This window comes from Ranitomeya imitator, chromosome 1 (genome assembly GCF_032444005.1).
Source record: "Ranitomeya imitator isolate aRanImi1 chromosome 1, aRanImi1.pri, whole genome shotgun sequence".
NCBI classification, from domain to species: Eukaryota; Metazoa; Chordata; class Amphibia; order Anura; family Dendrobatidae; genus Ranitomeya; species Ranitomeya imitator.
Window position 1 is genome coordinate 16,623,848 of NC_091282.1, and position 12,938 is coordinate 16,636,785.

The 12,938-nt window shown below is 45.3% G+C and overlaps 1 protein-coding gene and 1 long non-coding RNA gene across 2 annotated transcripts in view; one reads left to right on the forward strand and one right to left on the reverse strand.

Moving 5' to 3' along the window:
* Window positions 1–12,938, forward strand: part of LOC138657448 (oocyte zinc finger protein XlCOF22-like) — a 111,645-nt gene that overhangs the window by 62,064 nt on the left and 36,643 nt on the right. The gene's annotated exons all lie outside the window — the stretch shown is intronic.
* LOC138657476 (uncharacterized) overlaps window positions 1–12,938 on the reverse strand; it is a 119,264-nt gene that overhangs the window by 30,263 nt on the left and 76,063 nt on the right. The gene's annotated exons all lie outside the window — the stretch shown is intronic.

Consider the following 12,938-nt stretch of genomic DNA (forward strand, 5'->3'; position numbering starts at 1 on the left):
GGGCTGAATCCAATCATGAATGGCCTGAACCTTAACCGGATCCATCTCCATAGATGAGGGAGAAAAAATGAAGCTCAAAAAAGAAACCACCTGCACCCCAAAGAGACACTTAGACCCCTTCACAAACAAACAACCGAAAAGATAATGGACACCAGAGCTAAAAAGATAACAACTTTATTAAGAAAAAATATATTAAAATGTTACACGTAAATATTAAAAACACAAGTAAAGACATGCAATGGAAAGGAGGGAGGTGAACCTAGTTCCACGCAAGGTTACAACTATCCAATGAGGAGCAAATCAGCAATACTGAGTCAGAAAACCGTACATCTAAACATAGTAACATAGTAAGGCCGGAAAAAGACATTTGTCCATCCAGTTCAGCCTATATTCCATCATAATAAATACCCAGATCTACGTCCTTCTACAGAACCTAATAATTGTATGATACAATATTGTTCTGCTCCAGGAAGACATCCAGGCCTCTCTTGAACCCCTCGACTGAGTTCGCCATCACCACCTCCTCAGGCAAGCAATTCCAGATTCTCACTGCCCTAACAGTAAAGAATCCTCTTCTATGTTGGTGGAAAAACCTTCTCTCCTCCAGACGCAAAGAATGCCCCCTTGTGCCCGTCACCTTCCTTGGTATAAACAGATCCTCAGCGAGATATTTGTATTGTCCCCTTATATACTTATACATGGTTATTAGATCGCCCCTCAGTCGTCTTTTTTCTAGACTAAATAATCCTAATTTCGCTAATCTATCTGGGTATTGTAGTTCTCCCATCCCCTTTATTAATTTTGTTGCCCTCCTTTGTACTCTCTCTAGTTCCATTATATCCTTCCTGAGCACCGGTGCCCAAAACTGGACACAGTACTCCATGTGCGGTCTAACTAGGGATTTGTACAGAGGCAGTATAATGCTCTCATCATGTGTATCCAGACCTCTTTTAATGCACCCCATGATCCTGTTTGCCTTGGCAGCTGCTGCCTGGCACTGGCTGCTCCAGGTAAGTTTATCATTAACTAGGATCCCCAAGTCCTTCTCCCTGTCAGATTTACCCAGTGGTTTCCCGTTCAGTGTGTAATGGTGATATTGATTCCCTCTTCCCATGTGTATAACCTTACATTTATCATTGTTAAACCTCATCTGCCACCTTTCAGCCCAAGTTTCCAACTTATCCAGATCCATCTGTAGCAGAATACTATCTTCTCTTGTATTAACTGCTTTACATAGTTTTGTATCATCTGCAAATATCGATATTTTACTGTGTAAACCTTCTACCAGATCATTAATGAATATGTTGAAGAGAACAGGTCCCAATACTGACCCCTGCGGTACCCCACTGGTCACAGCGACCCAGTTAGAGACTATACCATTTATAACCACCCTCTGCTTTCTATCACTAAGCCAGTTACTAACCCATTTACACACATTTTCCCCCAGACCAAGCATTCTCATTTTGTGTACCAACCTCTTGTGCGGCACGGTATCAAACGCTTTGGAAAAATCGAGATATACCACGTCCAATGACTCACCGTGGTCCAGCCTATAGCTTACCTCTTCATAAAAACTGATTAGATTGGTTTGACAGGAGCATATAAATCAGCCCCCAGGTATAGCAAACATAAAAGCCCAAAACCAAATTGTAACACAGGATAGTGATGGAAGAAAGTGGGCAACTCTTATCCACGCACGGCAGCAGCAGGTTGGTATATGGTTTATGCTATACCGGATACTTTTGAACCCTCTCTCCCCTATAGCTACTTGGTAGGCATATGTTTCGGCACAGCCCTCTCTTTCTCTATACATGGGATTTCCCAGGACTATTTTCTTAGTATATCTGTATGGGTGTGCCAAGATAGGGTGAGATACCATTTTATACATGTATTTATATATTCGGTTCATAACGTCTAATCTACTACCTTTACCCCCCTGCTGTCTGCATATATAGATTTATCTTGGAGCTTTCTCCCTGGTGTAGTTGCCCACTTTCTTCCATCACTATAGTGTGTTACAATTTGGTTTTGGGCTTTTATGTTTGCTATACCTGGGGGCTGATTTATATGTTTAGATGTACGGTTTTCTGACTCAGTATTGCTGATTTGCTCCTCATAGGATAGTTGTAACCTTGCGTGGAACTAGGTTCACCTCCCTCCTTTCCATTGCATCTCTTTACTTGTGTTTTTAATATTTAAGTGTAACATTTTAATATATTTTTTCTTAATAAAGTTGTTATCTTTTTAGCTCTGGTGTCCATTATCTTTTCGGTTGTTTATTATATTTAATATGGCGGAGCATTTATGTTGGTTGCCCCCTGTATAGGTTTACCTTCACAAACAAAGCATTGTCACGAAGGATCTGAAATACCATCCTGACCTGTTCCACATGAGACTCCCAATCATCGGAAAAAATCAAAATATCGTGCAAATATACAATCAAGAATTTATCAAGATAATTCCGGAAGATATCATGCATGAAGGACTGAAAAACAGATGGAGCACTAGTGAGCCCGAATGGCATCACAAGGTATTCAAAATGACCTTCGGGCGTATTAAACGCAGTTTTCCATTCATCACCCTGCTTAATACGAACAAGATTATATGCCCCTCGAAGGTCAATCTTCGTAAACCAACTAGCCCCCTTAATCCTAGCAAACAAATCGGAAAGCAAAGGTAAGGGGTATTGAAACTTGACCGTGATCTTATTCAAGAGGCGATAATACAGGGTCTCAAGGAGCCATCCTTCTTAGCAACAAAAAAAATCCCGCTCCCAACATTGAAGAAGATGGCCGAATATGCCCTTTCTCCAAAGACTCCTTAACATAACTCCGCATGGCGGTATGTTCAGGCACAAACAGGTTGAAAAGTCGACCCTTAGGAAACTTACAGCCTGGAATCAAGTCAATGGCACAATCACAGTCCCTGTGCGGTGGAAGGGAACTGGACTTGGGCTCATCGAATACATGCTGAAAATCAGACAAAAACTCTGGAATTTCAGAAGAGGAAGAAGAGGAGATTGACATCAAAGGAACATCATTATGAACCCCCTGACAACCCCAACTAGTCACAGATATGGACTTCCAATCCAACACAGGATTATGTACCTGCAACCACGGAAAACCCAGCACGATAGCATCATGCAAATTATGCAACACCAGAAATCGACAATCTTCCTGATGGGCTGGCGCCATGCGCATGGTCACCTGTGTCCAAAACTGGGGCTTATTTTTAGCCAAAGGTGTAGTATCAATGCCCCTTAAATGAATAGGGTTCTGCAAAGGCTGCAAGGGAAAACCACAACGCCTGGCAAACTCAAAGTCCATTAAGTTCAAGGCGGCGCCTGAATCCACAAACGCCATGACAGAAAATGATGAAAATGAGCAGATCAAGGACACAGATAACAGAAATTTAGGTTGTACAGTACTGATGGTAAATGAACTAGCGATCCTCTTTGTCCACTTAGGGCAGACTGAAATGACATGAGAAGCATCGCCACAATAATAACACAACCTATTCTGACGTCTGAAACCTTGTCGTTCCGTTCTAGACAGAATCCTATCACACTGCATTGGCTCAGGAATCTGCTCTGAGGACAACGCCACAGCGCGCACAGTTCTGCGCTCCCGCAAGCGCCGGTCAATCTGAATGGCCAGAGACATAGAATCACTCAGACCGAAAGGCGTGGGAAACCCCACCATAACATCTTTAACGGATTCAGAAAGAGCCTTTCTGAAAATTGCCGCCAAAGCATCATCATTCCATTTAGTCAACACAGACCATTTTCTAAATTTCTGACAATACAATTCTGCCGCCTCTTGACCCTGAGACAGGGCCAACAAGGTCTTCTCCGCTTTATCCACAGAATTCGGTTCATCATATAATAATCCTAAAGCCTGAAAAAAGGAGTCTACATTAAGCAAAGCCGGATTCCCAGATTCCAGGGAAAATGCCCAATCCTGTGGAACGCCACGCAGCAGGGAGATGACTATTTTAACCTGCTGAATGAAATCACCAGAGGATCGAGGTCTCAGAGAAAAAAACAGTTTACAGTTTTTAAAACTCAAAAATTTGGACCTGTCACCAAAAAACAAATCAGGAGTAGGAATCTTCGGCTCTAAAACAGGAGTCTGAACAATATAATCAGAAATTCCCTGTACCCTAGCAGCAAGCTGGTCTACATGAGAAGCTAATTCCTGAACATCCATGCTAGCACAAGACTCCTCAGCCACGCAGAGAAAGAGGGAAGAGAAGACAAAGCAGACTGCAGGAAAAAAAATGGCTCAACACCTTTCTTCCCTTCTTCTGAGATGCATTTAACTCATTATTGGCCAGTTGTACTGTTATGATCCGGTGACCTTGGAGCCGCATGAAACTTTCTCTGGAGTAGGTGGTAACTGTACTAACCGCAAATCCTGAACTAACACCGCAACTAGAAGTAGCCGTGGGGTGTGTCTAACAAACCCTAGACACCTCGACACAGCCGGAGGACTAAATACCCCTATAGATGGAAATAGGAATTCTACCTTGCCTCAGGGCAGAACCCCAAAGGATAGGCAGCCCCCCACGAATATTGACTGTGAGTAGGAGAGGAAAGACACACGCAGGCAGAAAACAAGATTTAGCAAAAGAGGCCACTCTAGCTAAGTAGGAAAGGATAGGACAGAATACTAAGCGGTCAGTATTAAAACCCTTCCAAAAATATCCACAGCAGATAATACAAAAATTCCACCATCTAACTAAAGACGTGTAACGTATATCTGCAACTCCTGAGAATCCAACTAGACTGAGTAAATACTGACACAATCTAAGCTGGACAAGAAAAAACAAATGAATAGCACTGAATTATCAAGCACACAGCATGTGTGCCACAGAAACAAAACCAGACACTTATGTTTGCTGATTTGGCAGCTAGGCAGGAGGAACCAGACAGAGGTCCAACACCTCCCAAAAACCATGGACAACTGGCAAGGACTAATGAATCCTGCACACCTAAATACCCCAGTCAGAACTGCAATCAGCAGATACACCTGCATTACCACCTACAACCACCGGAGGGAGCCCAAAGGCAGAATTCACAACAGAAAACCTGTTGGAGTCTGCAAAAGACCTGAGACTGGGACCGAGATTTGTCTTCCAACAAGACAATGATCCCAAGCATAAAGCAAAATCTACAATGGAATGGTTCACAAATAAACGTATCCAGGTGTTAGAATGGCCAAGTCAAAGTCCAGACCTGAATCTAATCGAGAATCTGTGGAAAGAGCTGAAAACTGCTGTTCACAAATGATCTCCATTAAACCTCACTGAGCTCGAGCTGTTTGCCAAGGAAGAATGGGCAAGAATTTCAGTGTCTCGATGTACAAAACTGATAGACATAACCCAAGCGACTTGCAGCTGTAATCGCAGCAAAAGGTGGCGCAACAAAGAATTAAGTTAAAGGGGCCAAATAATATCGCACGCCCCACTTTTCAATTTTTGAATTTCCACAAAAATTTTAAATAACCAGTAAATTTTGTTCACCTTTACAATTGTGTCCCACTTGTTCCTGACTCCTCACCAACAATTTACATTTGGTATCTTTTTGTTTGAGTATGATATGTAGGAAAAGTTTGAAAAGTTCCAGGGAGCTGAATACTTTCGCAAAGCACTGTATATGACACATGTACTACTGCAAGTCATAAAGTCACCAAAAACCATTGTTTCAGGCCTCACTTAATAAATTGCTTGGTATTTCCTGCTTATTTACATGCGGCACATTTTCCCCCGCAGCTGAAGAAACCTTTAGTAGACATCCAGGTCGTTCTACCAGGACCATCCATTACCAGACTAGGGGTCAGCAGATTAGGAAGGGTGGGAGCTCTCCTTGTGGAGAATAAATCCCCTCCTGAAGAATACTCTCCAGAGCAGGATCGCTTCTGAGCATTGGTGAGTATTTATTGAGAATCATCTTTGGGTGTATTCTCTGCTATAGGTGGTGACAAATGTGGGTTTTTGATCCTCTTGTTTCTTTGTTCTTTTTTTATGCAATTTTACCAGGTCAGTTCTGGGTATTTTTTCACCAGTTTTTTTTTTTTTGCTTTTTCCAAAGCCCAATTCTGATGACCTTTCTCCATCGCCACACTGGGGGACACAGGACCGGGAGTGTATGCTGCTGCCACTAGGAGGCGGACACCAAGTAAATACAAATCGGGTTAGCTCCTCCTCTGCAGTATACACCGCCCACTGGCTCCAGATAATACCAGTTCTTCCTTAGTGTCCGTAGGAGGCACACGGTGTCTGATTTTTTTTTTTCCCAGACGTTTTATTTTTTCATTTTTATTTTTATCTTTGCGCAAGAGGACGAAAGGGGCGAAGGAACCCTTTTAACCCTCTCCCAACCTTTGACGCACCGAATGCGTGATGAAAACCTGTGCCATTCCGACCTGTGACGCAGCATATGCGCCATGGCCGGATTGGGCTCCTGCAGGCCGGGTGAAAGGGTTAACTGTAATTTCACTCAGCCTGCAGGGACAGGAGTTGTACTTTAGCCCGGGGGGGGGGGGGGGGGGGGGTGGTGTGTGGCTTAACACCCTTTCCCCCCCCCCCGTGGTTGCGATCGCTCTGATTGGCAGTTTCACTTTCAACAGCCAATCAGAGCGATTTGTAATATTTCACCTAAAAAACTGGTGAAATATTACAATCCAGCCATGGCCGATGCTGCAATATCATCGGCCATGGCTGGAAACACTGATGTGCACCCACCCCACCCCACCGATCGCCCCCCCCCCACCGATCGCCCCCCCCCCAGCCCTCCGATCTGTGGTCCGCTCCCCTCCGTCCTGTGCTCCGCTCCCCCGTCCTCCTGTCTGCTCCCCCCGTCCTCCTATCCCACCCCCCGTGCTCCAATCCCACCTCCCTGCACTCCGATCCACCCCCCGAACTGCGATCCACCCCCCTCACTGCGATCCACCCCCCCATGCTCCGATCCACCTCCCCGTGCTCCCCCCGCCACCCCATCATACTTACCGAGCCTTCCAGGGTTCGTCTTCTTTCCTGGGCGCCGCCATCTTCCAAAATGGCGGGCACATGCGCAGTGCGCCCGACGAATCTGCCGGCCGGCAGATTCGTTTCAAGTGCATTTTGATCACTGTGATAAAACCTCACAGTGATCAAAATAAAAAAAATACTAAATGACCCCCAGCCCTTTGTCACCCCCATAGGTAGGGACAATAATAAAATAAAGAAAATTTTTTTTTCTTTCTTCCACTAAGGTTGGGATTAGAACTAGGGTTAGGGTTTCGGTATGTGCACACGTATTCTGGTCCTCTGCGGATTTTTCCGCAGCGGATTTGATAAATCCGCAGTGCTAAACCGCTGCGGATTTATCGCGGATTTACCGTGGTTTTTCTGCGCATTTCACTGCGGTTTTACAACTGCGGTTTACTATTGGAGCAGTTGTAAAACCGCTGCGGAATGTAAACCCCTGCGTTTCCGTGCAGTTTTTCCGCAGCATGTGTACAGCGATTTTTGTTTCCCATAGGTTTACATTAAACTGTAAACTCATGGGAAACTGCTGAGGATTCGCAGCGTTTTCCGCAGTTTGTGCACATACCTTTAGAATTAGGCTATGTGCACATGGTGCGGATTTGGCTGCGGATCCGCAGCGGATTCGCAGCAGAGTTCCATCAGGCTTACAGTACCATGTAAAACCTATGGAAAACCAAATCCGCTGTGCCCATGGTGCGGAAAATACAGCGCGGAAACGCTGCGTTGTATTTTCCGCAGCATGTCAATTCTTTGTGCGGATTCCGCAGCGTTTTACACCTGTTCCTCAATAGGAATCCGCAGGTGAAATCCGCACAAAAAACACTGGAAATCCGCTGTAAATCCACAGGTAAAACGCAGTGCTTTTTACCCACGGATTTTTCAAAAATGGTGTGGAAAAATCTCACACGAATCCGCAACGTGGGCACATAGCCTTAGGGTTAGGGTTGGAATTAGGGTTGTGGTTAGGGTTATGGCTACAGTTGGGATTAGGGTTAGGGGTGTATTGGGGTTCGTGTTGGAGGTAGAATTGAGGGGTTTCCACTGTTTAGGCACATCAGGGGTCTCCAAACGCAACATGGCGCCACCATTGATTCCAGCCAATCTTGTATTCAAAAAGTCAAATGGTCTTCCCTCACTTCCAAGCCCCGACGTGTGCCCAAACAGTGGTTTACCCCCACATATGGGGTACCAGCATACTCAGGATAAACTGCGCAACAATTATTGGGGTCCAATTTCTCCTGTTACCCTTGTGAAAATAAAAAATTGCTTGCTAAAACATTTTTGAGGAAAGAAAAATGATTTTTTATTTTCACGGCTCTGTGTTGTAAACGTCTGTGAAGCACTTGGGGGTTCAAAGTGCTCACCACATATCTAGATAAGTTCCTTGGGGGGGTCTAGTTTCGAAAATGGGGTCACTTGTGGGGGGTTTCTACTGTTTAGCCACATCAGGGGCTCTGCAAACGTAACGTGACGCCCGCAGAGCATTCCATCAAAGTCTGCATTTCAAAACATCACTACTTCCCTTCCAAATCCCGACGTGTGCCCAAACAGTGGTTTACCCCCACATATGGGGTATCAGCGTACTCAGGAGAAACTGGGCAACAACTTTTGGGGTCAAATTTCTCCTGTTACCCTTGGGAAAATAAAAAATTGCGGGCTAAAAATCATTTTTGAGGAAAGAATTTTTTTTTATTTTTTTTCATGGTTCTGCGTTATAAACTTCTGTGAAGCACTTTGGGGTTCAAAGTGCTCACCACACATCTAGATTAGTTCCTTTGGGGGTCTAGTTTCCAAAATGGGGTCATTTTTGGGGGGATCTGCAATGTTTAGGCACACAGGGGCTCTCCAAACGCGACATGGTGTCCGCTAATGATTGGTGCTAATTTTCCATTTAAAAAGCCAAATGGCGTGCCTTCCATTCCAAGCCCTGCCGTGCGCCAAAACATGGTTTACCCCCACATATGGGGTATCAGCGTACTCAGGACAAACTGGACAACAACATTTGGGGTCCAATTTCTCCTATTACCCTTGGCAAAATAGGAAATTCCAGGCTAAAAAATAATTTTTGAGGAAAGAAAAATTATTTTTTATTTTCATGGCTCTGCGTTATAAACTTCTGTGAAGCACCTGGGGGTTTAAAGTGCTCAATATGCATCTAGATAAGTTCCTTGGGGGGTCTAGTTTCCAAAATGGGGTCACTTGTGGGGGAGCTCTAATGTTTAGGCACACAGGGGCTCTACAAACGTGACATGGTGTCCGCTAACGATGGAGATAATTTTTCATTCAAAAGGTCAAATGGCGCTCCTTCCCTTCTGAACCTTACCATGTGCCCAAACAGTGGTTTACCCCCACATGTGAGGTATCGGTGTACTCAGGAGAAATTGCTCAACAAATTTTAGGATCCATTTTATCCTGTTGCCCATGTGAAAATGAAAAAATTGAGGCGAAAAAAAAAATTTTGTGAAAAAAAAAAAGTACTTTTTCATTTTTACGGATCAATTTGTGAAGCACCTGAGGGTTTAAAGTGCTCACTATGCATCTAGATAAGTTCCTTGGGGCATCTAGTTTCCAAAATGGGGTCACTTGTGGGGGAGCTCCAATTTTTAGGCACACGGGGGCTCTCCAAACACGACATGGTGTCCGCTAAAGAGTGCAGCCAATTTTTCATTCAAAAAGTCAAATGGCGCTCCTTCCCTTCCAAGCCCTGCCGTGTGCCCAAACAGTGGTTTACCCCCACATATGAGGTATCAGCGTACTCAGGACAAATTGGACAACAATTCGTGGTTCAGTTTCTCCTTTTACCATTGGGAAAATAAAAAAATTGTTGCTAAAAGATCATTTTTGTGACTAAAAAGTTAAATGTTCATTTTTTCCTTCCATGTTGCTTCTGCTGCTGTGAAGCACCTGAAGGGTTAATAAACTTCTTGAATGTGGTTTTGTGCACCTTGAGTGGTGCAGTTTTTAGAATGGTGTCACTTTTGGGTATTTTCAGCCATATAGACCCCTCAAACTGACTTCAAATGTGAGGTGGTCCCTAAAAAAAAAAATGGTTTTGTAAATTTCGTTGTAAAAATTAGAAATCGCTGGTCAAATTTTAACCCTTGTAACTTCCTAGCAAAAGAAAATTTTGTTTCCAAAATTGTGCTGATGTAAAGTAGACATGTGGGAAATGTTATTTATTAACTATTTTGTGTCACATAACTCTCTGGTTTAACAGAATAAAAATTAAAAATGTGAAAATTGGGAAATTTTAAAAATTTTCGCCAAATTTCCGTTTTTATCACAAATAAACGCAGAATTTATTGACCTAAATTTACCACTAACATGAAGCCCAATATGTCACGGTAAAACAATCTCAGAACCGCTAGGATCCGTTGAAGCGTTCCTGAGTTATTACCTCATAAAGGGACACTGGTCAGAATTGCAAAAAACGGCCAGGTCATTAAGGTCAAAATAGGCTGGGTCATGAAGGGGTTAAGGGGGCCGATCTCCCCCGAAACACCAACAGGCGAGCATGGCGAGTTTACTCCCCATACCCCTTCCTGCGACGTGGGATGTTCGGCCGTGAACTGGCCCTGTGAAATCCTAGGGGAGCGAACCCTTAGGATACACAGAGGCACTTTCCCTGAGCAGTCCGGCCGCCCTCCCTCTGCACCACCACTGTGGAACAGCGGTGCTGCATGGAGCTCCTCAGTCCCTCTCCACCCCCTCATCAAGAGGGGGGGAAAAAGGTTGACTGCACCTTCCCTCGTACCTCACCTGAAGAGGACCACAAGCGGTGAGTCTGATAGGGTGGGGGGGCTCCCAAGCCCACCGCGGGCTCGGCCGCATTTCGCGGCCGGGCATCGCTAATTTAGTCCCCGGCTTCAGCCTCAGCTAGGCCGCGTTCCGCTCATAGCGCGCGTCACTCGCGAGGCCCCGCCCACCGCTTCAGCGCTTCTCAACTCTCGGTGGCTATCTGGACAGAAGATAGAGCTCCCGGTGTCTCTCTGGAGCCTCAGAACGCCACCAAATCAAGGAGTACGTCCCTCTCCGGTCTCAGTGCGGCATCCGGACACAGGACCTAGGAAGGTGCGCTGCACACTTAACACAGGCCCTCCTACTCCTGCAAACAGTGCTCTGCTCACTAGCTGCACAGGTGCCCCACAGCCCTGCACGGAGGTTAACTGACAACATGTCTCTGCATAAACCCAAAAAGTCTGCAAAAACAGTGTTCTTCACTTCTTGCACCTCCTGTCAGGCTGCGCTACCAAGCGGGCATACTGCTCCGCTCTGTAATGCTTGTGACCCTAAATGCGCTCAGGAGCCCCCCGCCGCAAATGAGCTCGCGGTGACCAGTCCCCCTGAGTGGACTTTGTCACTTTCGCAATCTATGGCTTCTTTGACCAAAGCTATCCAACCTGGAGCCGGACCACTAATCCGCCTATTCAGGATGTTTCCCCTACGGCTGCGGAATCTTCAGCCTGCAGGGGCCGCTCTCATTCTAAGCACAAGCGGTCATCTAGGAAGCGCGTCCGTAGCTCGTCCCCCAGGCCCTCTGGTGCCTCGGCGTCCGTTAGCTCTGCTTCCCGCTCTCGCTCCCCAAGCACCTCTTCCGACCAGAACTCTGATCCTGAGTCTGATGGGCCTCTAGATCTGGAGTTGCCAGGTTATCAGAGCACTATAGATAGTCTCATCGAGGCTGTCAACCAGTCCCTTCAGGTTGATGAGGAACCGGCGACCATCAGTACGGATAATTCGGTGTCTTTCAAAAGGACCTAACGTACTCACAGGGTGTTCATCAATCACCCAGACATAGTCCAGGGACATAGGGAGCGTCCAGACAAACGCTTTCAGGGCCAGAAATCTCTGGAGTCCAAATACCCCTTTTCTCCTGATCTCCGCAAACAATGGACAGAACCCCTCCTGTGGATCCTCCTGTGTCATGTTTGTTTTCTAAAAACTGGGACAAGGCAACTATTTTCTCTAGTAGCCTTCCACGACAGCCACCAGGAGAAATGCCAACCAATTCTGTATTTAGGGAGGGACCACAGCTTGAAGAACCTTTCGGCCAAAAGCAAGATCCCGATTGGACCAGAAGTCCAATCTATAATGCTTAGTAAATGTGTGTAGAGAAGACCATGTTGCTGCCCTGCAAATCTGCTCTGTTGAAGCACCAGCCCTTTCAGCCCAAGAGACGGAAGTAGATCTGGTGGAATGAGCCTTTAGGTCCGCAGGAATAGCAATATTCTGAGTTAGGTATGCTTCAGAAATGGCCTTTTTTATCCAGTTGGCAATGGTACTCTTCGCTACCTTCTTGCCTTTGTTTCTGCCAGAAAGATGAACGAAGAGATTTTTGTCAATTCTAAACGATTTAGTATGTTCTAAGTAGTATAACACTATACGTCATACATCCAAGGTATGAAATCTGTGTTCTTCCGGATTTGAAGGATTGTGACAGAACGATGGGAGGACTATATCTTGTGATCGATGAAATTCTGACACTACCTTCGGTAGCAAACATGGATCTGGACGGAACACGATGGAGTCATCCCTTATGGTAAGATAAGGCTCTCTCACTGAAAGGGCTTGTATTTCCCCCACTCGTCTAGCAGTAGAAATTGCAACCAAGAAGGCCGTCTTGCAGGACAGAAGTTGCGAGGAACAAGATGATAATGGCTCAAATGGAGGAGCCGTAAGACCCTTTAGAACTATGTTTAAGTCCCATGATGGCACGAAAATTTGTTTTCTTGGACAATGTCTTGATGCTGCGACCATAAACCTCTTTATCCAACGATGACCCGCAAGGTCTTGATCGAAGACGGAGCTCAAGGCTGACACCTGAACTTTCAAGGTACTTTGCTTCAGGCCCAACTCTAATCCTTTTTGTAAAAAATCTAATATTTGTGAAATATTAGGATGAAAAGGGT